The sequence below is a fragment of the Esox lucius genome, chromosome 10 (assembly GCF_011004845.1).
Source record: "Esox lucius isolate fEsoLuc1 chromosome 10, fEsoLuc1.pri, whole genome shotgun sequence".
In the NCBI taxonomy this organism is placed as follows: domain Eukaryota; kingdom Metazoa; phylum Chordata; class Actinopteri; order Esociformes; family Esocidae; genus Esox; species Esox lucius.
The window spans coordinates 26,777,247-26,792,011 of NC_047578.1; positions in this window are offsets into that span (position 1 = coordinate 26,777,247).

Below are 14,765 nucleotides of genomic sequence, written 5' to 3' on the forward strand. Positions count from 1 at the left end.
TACAATGTGAACATAGTCTGTGTTGACAAACCATTCCTTAGTCCATTGTATGTAAAAATAAAAATGTTTCCAACCATTTCTAAATCCATTTTATACACAAACATATTTTATCTTAATTACTGTGTATGGAATGACATGTTACAATGCTGATAGTGAAATAATTACAATGTTACGTCACGGATGAGCGCAATCGAATATGCAAGTCCAACCCAAAAGAACAACAATTCAATTTACCCTACTCCATTATGCCATGCCATTTCAGATATAGGCCATTTCAGATCCAGATATATATAAACTCTAAAATGGCAACCTATTCTTTATATAGCTGACTATTTTTGACCAGATCCTCAAATGCCATACATAATGTCTCTCACAATGGTCCAGAAAGAATATTGTAAATTTACTCCTTGAAACTGGTAGCAGTGTGAATGACCCCTGGATCACCTTCACGACAAAAACTTCTTAAGTCTGGTATCAAATGGATCTGGATTAGTAGCAAGGCCATTAGTTCTTTATTGAACTGATCCACAGGCTGAAGTTAGTCTGTAAGTCATTTAGTAAAGATTGTCAGAAGGTTGGAACATAATTATAATTATTTGTACATTGCAAAAAAATCATAAGGGAACATTTTGAAAATGTTTTAAAAATATAGTTTTTCTATCTCTGTTTGTTTGTCTTGACTTGGGGTCGATTGTTTGTCTTGACTTGGTCTCAAACTCAACAATCAGTTGATGTAGAAAGCATCAAAACATTAATATTAGGGTTAGTGTCAGCTTCACATAGGCTATAATTCAGAATTTGATATATATTAAATATATATACATAAACAGAGAACCAGTCAAAAGTTTGGACATACCTACTCATTAAAAGGTCTTTATTTGTAATATTCTTTATTTATAATACCGAATACATTTAAACCATGAAAAAACACATATGGAATCATGTACTGTTAAACTGATAAAAACGATGACAGCTTCACACACTCATTGCATTCTCTCAACCAGCGTTGTGGTGTAGTCACCTGGAATTCATATCAATTAAGCCAATCAGTTGTGTTTTGACAAGGTAGGGTAAACCTATTTAGACAATGCAGCTGTCTCTGCAGTCTAGGTGCTCTCACCGAAAAGCACTCCAAAGAAAGTCTGTGGACAGAAAAATGAAGGAGAATCAATAACTGGAGATGAGGATGATTATTGGGGAGAGGAGGAGAATGGGAGATAAGGGGAGGAGGGAAAGAGGGGGAGGAGAGAATCAGAAAAATGTATGGGTTAATGGGAGGGAAAAGGTAGGTAGAGAAAGATGGAGGAGAATACAGGAGGAGGATGAGAGAAGGGGGAAAAAATAGGAGAATGGACAATGAGGAGAGGAGGAGCAAAATGAGTAGGAAAGTAGAGGAGGAGATTGGCGGAGGCGTAGCAGAGGAGAAGAAAAGAGTAGGAAAATGAGACAAGGAGGAAAGAGTAGGAGAATGAGATGAGGAGGAAAGAGTAGGAGAATGAGACGAGGAGGAAAGAGTAGGAGAATGAGACAAGGAGGAAAGAGTAGGAGAATGAGATGAGGAGGAAAGAGTAGGAGAATGAGACGAGGAGGAAAGAGTAGGAGAATGAGACAAGGAGGAAAGAGTAGGAGAATGAGACGAGGAGGAAAGAGTAGGAGAATGAGACGAGGAGGAAAGAGTAGGAGAATGAGACAAGGAGGAAAGAGTAGGAGAATGAGAAAAGGAGGAAAGAGTAGGAGAATGAGACGAGGAAGAGAAGAAAGCTGAGGATATAGAGGATGGAGGAGAGGAGGATTGAAGCCAAACACAAACACAGCAATGGGTAACCAGAGCTTCTTCTGAGGCAACACAGGCAACAGAGAGGCTTGAACAGAGAAGCCTAATGAAAAGCTGTAAAGAGGTTTAAAGAAAAAAAAACATACAGAAGGAGCTGCGAAGTAAAGGCGACAGACCTACAGAGGTATCCTGGAAGACAGAGGGAGGGAGAGAGACTGTGACATAAATAGAGCGCAAACAAACGGAATGGAAAGGACCATTATAAATGGGGGAAATGCATAAAAACAAGTAAACAAAGTAATAGGGAAGGAAAGCAAAAAATAGTGAATAAACTGCCAGAACACACTGGCGGTACTCCTCAATAGGTACTTCAATATGTATGACAGAGATTTCCCTGCTAGCAGGGACTGGGATAAAAAAAGAGTGTAGCAGAAAGAGGGAAAGAGTAGCGGAGTAGAGGGATTCTGCGATCCTGCATGTCCGAGGGATTAAGTCAGAAATAAGAGACCACCCAAAAGCCTTGTTTGCAATCCCCAGCATTTCCCTGACACAACAAAACAACAAGCTCTGAGTGCAGAAGGCCAAACTCAAACAACCTGCCCATCAGATTACAAGTATGCCGTCGCAGCAAACATAATTACATCATTATCCATCCCAACCCGAGTGTGAAGGAAACCAGATGATAACAACAGGTAAACACCCTTGTCACATTACAAATTACACAAAAACAGTCAACTAAGACAAGCAAAAGGCCTGAAAAATTGAACATTTCATCAAAATGTTTCCAAACACCTTTAAGCGAAGGTAGAGAAAATGAGCCGGGTTGTAATTGCGATACTTTCTATGCTCTGCAAAAGCCTAAACTGGTAAGTTTGACATGTGCACCTGTAGCTCTGACAGAAGCCAGTTAGACTCAGAGAAGACAGGTGGTGCTTTTCACACTGCCAGCCCCAAGGATGCTGCTTAAACAGCCCTGCTGCATGGCTCAAATGGAACCCTAGTCCTATAGAGTGCCCTACGTATTGACTAGGGCCCAAGGAAGGGAATAAGGTACCATTTAGAATGCAAGCCACCCCACATGCATTCTCTCATTACTTCAGGAAAATGTTGAAACAAGCCACAGCATCTCCCCTCCCAGCAGACCTGTAGATCTGTCAAAAGCACGGGGACCTCTATGACATTGATGTCCACCCAGAACCTTTTGGGACAAGGAGAGGTTCGAAACAGGCACTTTCAGAGCACCGCGTGATCTGGCCTGTCACAGGGACGAAGACAGTGACTGACACCAGTGTTAACAAGAGAGAATTTCATTTGTCATCGTACTTTGGTTTATTCTGGGAGAAACACATTGGGAGCACCGTTTTCCCCCCAAAAGTGACCTGTTTACATAAACAAAAGTAAGCCCCAAAGAAAACCCAGAATTTCTTATTTCTTTCAGTAAATCCCACTTAATGACATTTTCTGACTAAACCTGTTGTCTAAAGGTCTTCAACATTGAAATATGAATGGAATTAGATACTGTGTAATGCCAGAAAGTCTACAGTACAAAACCAATAAATAAAAGATGATGTGCATATTTGTTTGCACACTTTACTGACACTTGTTTGCGTGTGAGTAAACAATGTGTGTCTATAAGTGTGTGTGGTCCGGGCCGCCGTTAAAGCCATTGAACTCTGGCCCCAGAACTGCCTTGAGTGTGTCGCACTCAAAATAATCTCAACAGCCATTAGCCCGACCTCCATTCAGCCACTGTCCATCTCACTCATTATCTTAAGAGAATGACAAATTGAATTTTACAACCTCTGGCCAATTCTCTTATTTTGTTTGCATATGAACAGCGCCCCTCTGTAACACTTCACCACCTCCTTTTCATCTCCTCTTAAGAAAATAAGGGAATGTACAGGTGAAGAAAGGAATTTTATTACCCCCCCCCACGGTTATTGACAAGGGATTGTGTCCAAAGAAGTGTACATTGCGTTCTACTGCTTCCTCGTTGATTTAAAAGAAAGAGAGAAAATGTATTTCAATGCCCTGATCCCCAATCCCTCTGACTACAAAGTGGCAACTTCTTGTTATTACTTAAACGAAAGGTCGGAAATGAATTACCCCCTACTCATTCTTCTTCCGCTCTCCCCGCCAAGCCCTGCACAGGCTCCTTTGTCTAACACCCTGACACTATTAAGAAAGGGGAAAATCAATTTTACGGCACCCTTTCGTCTTTAAACTTTAAAGGAGGGGAAAATCAATGCGCCGCTCCGCAGTTCGGTTTATGACCCCTTCTGCGCTTTCGAAAGGCTGGCACACTTCTTTTTCGTTAGCATAATTGTGCCCCCCTCCCCTCGGTGGTCCCCTCTATTCATTAGCATACAGGTGGTTGCCTTTGTGCCCCCCCTACTGCCAAACCCAGGCACACTTCTGTTCTGTGATGCCCATGTGTCCATTTTGAACCCATGCCGAGGGGGCCATTGTGACATCTTGAGGGTATTAAAAGGTCACTTAAGATAACTAGGCCTTCTGTTGCAGCCCCCCCCCCCCAGGCTACGGGGGTATGGGGTCAGGATTGACCTACACCACCACTGGTTCTGTATTCATGAAATCTAACAGAGTACTGATGTAGCATCCCTTTGGCATTTTATATTATAATGGACATGATTATATGGAGAACCAATTTTACATCAACCGCCTTTTCAGTGCAAATTTCAACACATCCCAGGGATTTTAGAAAATCAAGCACTTTAAAGTAACGTATTCAAACAATGCCTCACCTCCATCAGGAGTACACTTGTTCTGAGCCCTCCTGCATTGCTACACATACCATTTATCTGCATCCCAGATGTCGCTTACCAGCCCCTCCTCTCCTTCTCCTCACTCCCTCCTTGAGACGACTGTTTAAGCGCACTATTCATTAACAACCTCTTAGTGTTACCAGATGGGTTGACTTTTATTTATGGTGGCAAACTGTGCCGTTCTCTGTGTCTGTGCTATTTAGTGCATGGATGCCAGGATAGATTTGTAAGTGTGTACCACTGATTTAACATTTCATACCTAGTGCGTTGTGTTTCTGTATTAGAAGCGTATACTATAGATTTCATGCCTTCACATTAATGTGTGTTTGAGTGTAGTCTGATGCATTTGTTCGTTCTTCATCCTTGACTCTGAGTCGGGCATTCATTTCAAATTCATTTCAAATCCGCAATGTTAAAACATTGTGTTAATGTACAGTTTCCATCCCCGTTCCCATACATTTTTATTTATGAAAAGTGAAAGCATATACAGGTTATTCAGACCCCTCACATTTTCCAGATTTTCTTACGCTACAGCCTTATTCAAAAATGGATGAAATAGATGTATTCCTTCTCAACCTATGCACAATACCTCATAATCACTAAGCAAAAGACATTTTAGCAAATCTATAAAAAAAATTGAAAACGCAAATAGTATTCAGTGCTACTACACTCAAAACGGAGCTCAGGTGGAACCTGTCTCCATTGAGCATCCTGTGATGTTTCTACATCTTTGGAGTCAACCTGTGATACATTCACTTGATAAGACATGATTTTCAAAGGCACACACCTGTCTCTATAAGGTCCCACAACTGACAATGCATGTCAGAGGGAAAACCCAGCCATAAGGTTGTGTCTGTGCTATGCAGTGCAACATCACTATTCGCCTCCTCTTCCCACACGCTCCTGTCTGGAGCAGTGGGCAGTGCACCTCTCTGGAGAGTGGAAGGGCCCCGGTTTGAAACATGGCCTGCTGTTTTTTTTCTCTGGATTATTACTCTGTTATTTTACTTAACATAATATATCTTACGAAATCAGCTGGTTAAGATTTACATAAAATAGTCTGCATAATCCTTCTGAGAGCAGGTTGCAACGGCAGCTCGGCTAAACTGAGAAATTGGGGGAGAAGAGCCTTGGTCAGGAAGGTAAGCTCCAGAATTATTGGGTAGAGATGGGAGAACCTTCCAGAAATCTCTGCAGCACCACCATTCAGGCTTTGATGGTAGTGGCCAGGCGGAGGTCATTCCTTAGTAAAAGGCACATGACAACTGCTGAGAGTCCTTTAGAAGGCACCAATAAAGCTGTAACGTAACAAAATGTGGAAATCATGAAGGGGTCTGAATCCCATTTCGATGCACTGAATAATACTGGCTGGTTTATATTCAATAGACACACTTGCCCTTGCTTTAATTTGACCATGGGAAAAAGAGCAACCATTAAGATTACGATTTCATTTACCTAGTCATCAATTGCACACAAGGACCAATAAAAATGTGACATTTAACTCAACCCCTAATGGCTGCCACATTGGGCGCAGAGGAGCAATTAAACTTAACTGCCTTGCTCAGGGACAGAACTGGATTCGGGAATCAGTCTAGGAACCTGTCAGTTACTGTGCATATGCTCTGACACAAGGCCATCTGCCTACCCTGTTAAGACACAAAATCTACTGCAATACGGGTTTGATGGAAAAGAATCTCACTGGATAGAAGCACATCTCCCCAGAGAGTGATGTAGACAGAGATTAACGCACGTATTGTTTGGGGGGGGAGGTTGGAGGATTCTCAATGAGGTTCTGCAGACCTCAGCCAAAGAGCTGGAGTTTTTCTGCTCTGTCTTTATCCTCCCCAGTGCTCTGAATTAGGATGTCACGAGTATGTGTGGGAAGTCCCCATGCACACAGCCACACAGACGTGAATGTGCATGTACAGGGCGTGTATGTTTTTGTGTGTGTGTTTGCGTGTGGCTTTGCGAGCGTCTTCCTTGGTCAGTGTGTGTGTTTGTTACACTGAGTGAAGAGCAAAAAACAGAGGTTCCGTGTCCAAAAAACCTACTCTCACGGATGTTGGCACACTCACTCTCCCAGATTGTGGAGTATCGATTCCCAGCGTTGCTCTTCTCTTTCAGTGTGGTGGAGGTTGCAGAGGTTTCACAGATTGCAGGGCCGTTTCATTTGCCAAGGAAAAGCTTTTTCCTACAAATGGAGAAAGAAAACTCTGTCAAAAAGACACATGTGTGAGGAAACACACACACACACGCGCAAACAAACAAATAGTTTCCATTGGTGTAAACATTGTACTTCAAATGTAAATACCACCCACACTTGAACAGGCAGTCATACATACAAACACACGCGTTTGTATACACACACACACACACACACTACTGTACAGTAGATACTGCTGTGTACACACACACACACACACACTACTGTAAAGTAGATACTGCTATATACACACACACACACACACACACATACACACACACACACACACACTACTGTATTGTAGATACTGCTGTGTACACACACACACACACACGCACACACACTACTGTACAGTACATACTGCTGTGTACACACACACACACTACTGTACAGTAGATACTGCTGTATACACACACACTACTGTACAGTAGATACTTCTGTATACACACACACTACTGTACAGTAGATACTGCTGTATACACAGACACACACACACACACACACACACTACTGTACAGTAGATACTGCTGTATACACACTACTGTACAGTACATACTGCTGTGTACACACACACACACACACTACTGTACAGTAGATACTGCTGTGTACACACACACACACACACACTACTGTACAGTAGATACTGCTGTGTACACACACACACACACACACTACTGTACAGTAGATACTGCTGTATACACACACACTACTGTACAGTAGATACTGCTGTGTACACACACACACACACTACTGTACAGTAGATACTGCTGTGTACACACACACACACACACTACTGTACAGTAGATACTGCTGTATACACACACACTACTGTACAGTAGATACTGCTGTATACACACACACTAATGTACAGTAGATACTGCTGTATACACACACACTACTTTCCTACAAATGGAGAAAGAAAACTCTGTCAAAAAGACACATGTGTGAGGAAACACACACACACACGCGCAAACAAACAAATAGTTTCCATTGGTGTAAACATTGTACTTCAAATGTAAATACCACCCACACTTGAACAGGCAGTCATACATACAAACACACGCGTTTGTATACACACACACACACACACTACTGTACAGTAGATACTGCTGTGTACACACACACACACTACTGTAAAGTAGATACTGCTATATACACACACACACATACACACACACACACACACACTACTGTATTGTAGATACTGCTGTGTACACACACACACACACACACTACTGTACAGTAGATACTTCTGTATACACAAACACGCACACACACTACTGTACAGTACATACTGCTGTGTACACACACACACTACTGTACAGTAGATACTGCTGTATACACACACACTACTGTACAGTAGATACTGCTGTATACACACACACTACTGTACAGTAGATACTTCTGTATACACACACACTACTTTACAGTAGATACTGCTGTATACACACACACACACGCACACACACTACTGTACAGTACATACTGCTGTGTACACACACACACACTACTGTACAGTAGATACTGCTGTGTACACAGACACACACACACACACACACACTACTGTACAGTAGATACTGCTGTATACACACTACTGTACAGTAGATACTGCTGTGTACACACACACACACTACTGTACAGTAGATACTGCTGTATACACACACACTACTGTACAGTAGATACTGCTGTATACACACACACTACTGTACAGTAGATACTGCTGTATACACACACACTACTGTACAGTAGATACTGCTGTGTACACACACACACACACACACACTACTGTACAGTAGATACTGCTGTATACACACACACTACTGTACAGTAGATACTGCTGTATACACACACACTACTGTACAGTAGATACTGCTGTGTACACACACACACACACTACTGTACAGTAGATACTGCTGTGTACACACACACACACACACACTACTGTACAGTAGATACTGCTGTATACACACACACTACTGTACAGTAGATACTGCTGTATACACACACACTACTGTACAGTAGATACTGCTGTATACACACACACTACTGTACAGTAGATACTGCTGTATACACACACACTACTGTACAGTAGATACTGCTGTATGCACACACACTACTGTACAGTAGATACTGCTGTATACACACACACTACTGTACAGTAGATACTGCTGTATACACACACACTACTGTACAGTAGATACTGCTGTATGCACACACACTACTGTACAGTAGATACTGCTGTATACACACACACTACTGTACAGTAGATACTGCTGTATGCACACACACTACTGTACAGTAGATACTGCTGTATACACACACACTACTGTACAGTAGATACTGCTGTATACACACACACTACTGTACAGTAGATACTGCTGTATGCACACACACTACTGTACAGTAGATACTGCTGTGTACACACACACACACACACTACTGTACAGTAAATACTGCTGTATGCACACACACTACTGTACAGTAGATACTGCTGTATACACACACACTACTGTACAGTAGATACTGCTGTGTACACACACACTACTGTACAGTAGATACTGCTGTATACACACACACTAATGTACAGTAGATACTGCTGTATACACACACACTACTGTACAGTAGATACTGCTGTATACACACACACTACTGTACAGTAGATACTGCTGTATGCACACACACTACTGTACAGTAGATACTGCTGTATACACACACACTACTGTACAGTAGATACTGCTGTATACACACACACTACTGTACAGTAGATACTGCTGTATGCACACACACTACTGTACAGTAGATACTGCTGTATACACACACACTACTGTACAGTAGATACTGCTGTATACACACACACTACTGTACAGTAGATACTGCTGTATACACACACACTACTGTACAGTAGATACTGCTGTGTCAGTGGGGAACTTTCCTTTTACTTGACTCATTGACTATTTAGGTTTTCATCTTCACCTCACTCCTTCGCCAGTCGAGTGGGACTCCACGCACAGTAAAAATAACCCCTTGGAAAGCCAGTCAGCAGGCCTCCGCTCTGAAAACACAGGGTGCCCACAGCGCCTGTTAGCACAGACCGTTCTATTTGCGGAGATGTACTTTCCGGGCCCCAGTCGGGCTTCGTGTGTAGACAGCCAGGCCGGGGACGGCTGAGGAGGCTTACTGGCTGGCTGGCGTGGGCTTGTCGAGTGGGGCCCTTGGGGATCGCAGGTCCCACTGTCACACCTTAGAGCATTTACCCATAATGATCCGGGTTAGAGCAGAGCACGCTAATGGCTCACAGACTGTCACCCATGTGGGGAAGGAGCACGAGGGATGATGAAGTGCCATGTATGCGCCACCCCGGTCTGGCGGCGCAGAGAATGTAAACACATGGCGATCACGCGAGCAGGAGATGTGTAAATACACACACACACAAACACACACATGTTCAAAGACCTATGCGAACGGTCGCACGCTCGTTCTGTAATATACACAAACATAGACACCGGAATGAAAACAAACAGAAACGCTAGCAGATCGGTTCTCATTCAGAGTCCGTTTTAGGCTTGGACATGGACACTCGCGCACACACTCACACGCACATGCCAAGTATGTCCTCATCTGCAGCATGCGTAGATAAGTATACGTGTGTGTGAATGTGTCCCCTTAGACCTGACCACAGTGCACAGCTGGTGAGGAGAGAAACAAGTGTCAGTGTGGTCAGGTCAACGTCCTGCCTGTCTTTTTCTCTTTTGCTCTCTCCCTTCCTCTTTTTCTTTCTCCCTCACTCCGTTTCCATGTCACTCTCCCTCTTTTTCCCTTACTCGCTCTCCACCTCTCCCCCTTTCTCTTCCTCTCTCTCCTCACCACTCCCCTCTGTCTTTCCTTTTCTTCTCTGCCCTCATTTTGTGCTGGCCTCCTGCACTCTTTCCCTTGTTTGGGTCTCGGCATGTCTTCCTGTCTGTCCATCCTGTCCGTCTGTCTGTTGGTCAGTCTAGACCTCTTGGGCAAGTCCCAGTCCAGGTCTCTCCCAACATAAATATACAAACACGCATACACGCACTCTCTCTCTCACACACACACGCGTTTGTATACACACACGCACACACACACACACACGCACACACACACACAAAAATACTTACAAAAATGCCATAGTTGAGATTGCTTCCTATAATGGGTTATAGACCTACATTTATGCAGACAGACCGACATAGTCACATTCATTCATTCATTCTCAAAAAAGAAAGTTCACATTTTTCAAGTGTCTTTTTTCAACATGCCTTTCGTGCGAGTGCTGACCACATGACAAAATACAAAAACTAAACAGCTCGCTGAGATACTAACACAAAAGAAAAACAACTTAAATAACAGCGTGGGTTTAGACATAATTGTGGTGTCTATTCTGTATGTACAAGAACATAGAGGTCACAGGGGAGCTCCAACCCCAAACCACCTCTCTGATGTCACATCACTACAGTCAAATGGAGATGACAATTCATCCAGACCTTTCTTGGAAAAATAGATCGATAAGTTTCAGATTAGCGACCCCAACGATTGACATATGGTATCAATGAAAGGCATTTCCCAGAATGTAACATTTCCATCCATCTCATGCTTTTGTTTTCCATTCTGAGGCACCCGGAAACACAAATAGGTGTCAGACCGCTTAAACTATTGACATTGTGAGGAATAAAAGAAATTCACTAAATGGATAAAACGCTTAGCCACAGTCTCTGTTCGGAGAGCTAGCACTGGTGCGAAATGGAAAATCAATGGGAAAATGCTCTCTCAGCACTGTACTTGTCGGTCAATAGTGTTTTTCCAAGAGCGTGGTGATTCCGGCCAACAGTTACTTGCACCGCTCTGTTGCTGTGACCTCATCACAGGACACAGGACACAGAGGGATGCGGGGCCCCCGATGCAGGCTGGAGTCGAGACACTCTCAGGAACCAAACTACTAACTTGACATTTGCCCTAAAATGTATTCAGTCAAAAAATTATTTAATGAAAATAGGGTTAAAGTAAAAACTGTCCTCCTTAATATGAATGTATATTCATCCATATCAGATTAACCATTTTGTACATAGTCCCCCAATTTATGGGGACTGAAAGTATTTGAAAGTATATGCAACAACAGTCCATCAAAAAAGAGCTGTCAATATCTTGATTCTAGGTTTTGCATTCGGGGTTGGTGTCTGACAACATGAGGACCAAATAAGTGACAGTGCCAATCAAGCTCGCTGTTATGCAGATACATCTGAAGAAATCAATCAGAGACATTGCCAATACATTTGGCATGCCAAAAAAACTATTTGGTAAATTAACAAGAAGAAAGTGCTAGTTAGCACTACAATGGCAAATGACCTGGTAAACCAAGAAAGTGGTTGACAAAATAATTTTGAACAACTAAGTAATGTCCGACAGATCAGGGACACTCTCCGGGAAGTAGGTGAAGATGTGTTGGCCACACCCATTCGCAGAAGCCTAGTTGGCCTCAAGAACTGGATGGCCTAATAAAAACCAAAAACAGTCTACAGAGTTCTGGAAAAATTAGTTGTGGACAGATGAGTCAAATATTGTACCAATACATGTACCACAATGAGGGCAAGATGAAAAAGTGGAGGGAAAATAGCAAATGACCTGCCAACAAACTGTAAAATGATGTGGAGGGGTTGTTATGTTTTGGGTACTTCTCTTCATTGATAATGTAAATCCTGATGGCAGCAGAAGGATAAAAAATTATTGAACCACACTTCCAATTCAAGAAGGAAAATGACCCGAAGAATTGTGCAAAAATAACCAAACGAAAATAACCAAGGGGTTTTTTTCTTCACTGACAATGTCAGTCACCTGACTTGAATCCAATTGGCCATGAGTTTCATATATGACAAGACTGTGCATAAGAAGGACTGAAATTCCTACATGGTTCACAGATTATGGGTGTAAATATCCTTGAATTGTAATGGATAGTGTGCAAAAATCCAATGTGCTGGAGTACAGAACCAAAACAACAAAACTTGTGTTACTGTCTAAATAGTTTCAGACCGCACAATAAGTTGAAATATGAGAATTTTGACCAAATCTCAAATCCTATTACTACTGCTGTTATGGATGGTTTGTTTCAGGTGAAGGTTTGTTTTTGCTCATGAATGCTATTGTGTGGGTGAGAAAAGATGATAGCCAAATGAAGACGATCCATTTGTGTTTATATCTTGCTTGTGTGGTGTTTTTAAATACAATCTAATGCATAAGAAATGTGATATCTAAGTGTGTGTATTGTGTGTGTTCTATGTGTGTGTGTGTGCATGTTTTTGTGTGCGTATGTGTGTGTATTTGTCCCCTGGGTGCTCAGGACTGAACAAACACCTAAGGAATCATCTTTCATCAGCCCTTCTCTACCTCACCACAAGAGTTTGATGCTACTGAGATAAAAAAGTATTTCACAACATATATGGCCTGGACCCACATTGTTTATGAGTTCAAAAAGACATGAAACGTTTCAGTGGCTTTCACTGTCAAAACAAAATGATTTACTGCCCTTTATCTAGCTCAAAGACAAAGACATTTGCGGATTAAAGAGTTAAATAACCATGGACATTTTAATAATCATTTTGTATTTGTGTAGAGAACTTGAATGGCACAACATTGCAAACTTCCCTTCAGCCTAAAGCATGTGGTGGGATTTCGGAACAGAGACGTTATCTCAGGGAGACTAAGCTACTTTCTATGGTTTATATAAAATGAGGAGAAAAAACAAGCATCACAAAAACAACCATAATGATAGGATGTCATAAAATGAAACAATTATGAGAAAAACTGATGCATCAAATCCATGAAACAAACAAATGACAGTAACTATGATCCATTCAGTCTTCCTCCTCAATGTAGTACAATGGAATAGAGCAATCACTGAAAACAGACAAACACTGTATATTGTTTCCGTTTCGAGACATTTTCTGCTGTTGTCCCACTCAAGTCGAGAAACTATGCCATCAACTCCGCTCCGCCTGACTCGTTATGACAAGGAGGCTTGTTATTCATGAACAGTGCCCCTCGGCTGGTTCACGGTCATTAATTTATTTTAGCGAATCTTTAATATAATGAAATCAGATGGAGTGGGAGAGAGAGAGAGCGAAAGAGAGAGCACACCGGGCTTTCTCCAGTCAGTCAGGCAGTTAGGCAGTTGGAAAGGCAGGCCAGCCCGGGCCTGGTGTTCTACCTTGGGTTATTTGTGTAACTTAATGAGGGATAAATCACACAGATGTTTTGGACATGCTCCAGATGCCGTCTGAGATTATGAGCCATGCAGACAGAGGCCGAGACAGACAGAGAGAGTGAGAGACTCCATTGTGTATTGTGATCCACTGTAACCACCAGTTAGAGGACAAAGGTGAGGGTAATGGTTTCTACACAGCTGACTAATCAACGTGAAAATGTAATAACAGTGTAGATGACATACCGTTGAATAACAAGGAGCAGAGGCTTTTGGAGAATAGTCAGAGATGGGCCAATGTAAGGAAACAATAATCCTTGTATAATAAGATGGTGTTGTTCTGTATTCTAAATTAATTAAAAAGAAAACACAGCAAATAAAGATTTAAAACCATATCAATAGAGGACCAAGTTTTAAATGGTTATGTTCGGGGATTGAATAAATAGATGAGCCTCTCTGAACTACAATCATAGCTGCAATGTATTCCTACAGGAGCTTTCTCTTCAACTAATGGGAGTCTGTTATCTACTGTAATAATAATGTAAACTGGTGCTGCCTGCGTTGGGAATCTTACCAGAATAAATATCTCCCCCATTTATGTCATTAATGGAAAAACTGTGATAATAGCAGGTTAGCGTTTTTTTGTCTGAATCTCAGAGGTAGAAGTAGAATCTTTATGTTTGGTTGATTAAATTAAGGCTCAACTTACATACCAATGAGGAAGTCACTACTTAAGTAGATAATACCGTTAAGCGTTACAGCTAGGGTTAGGTAAAAGTTATGATTAGG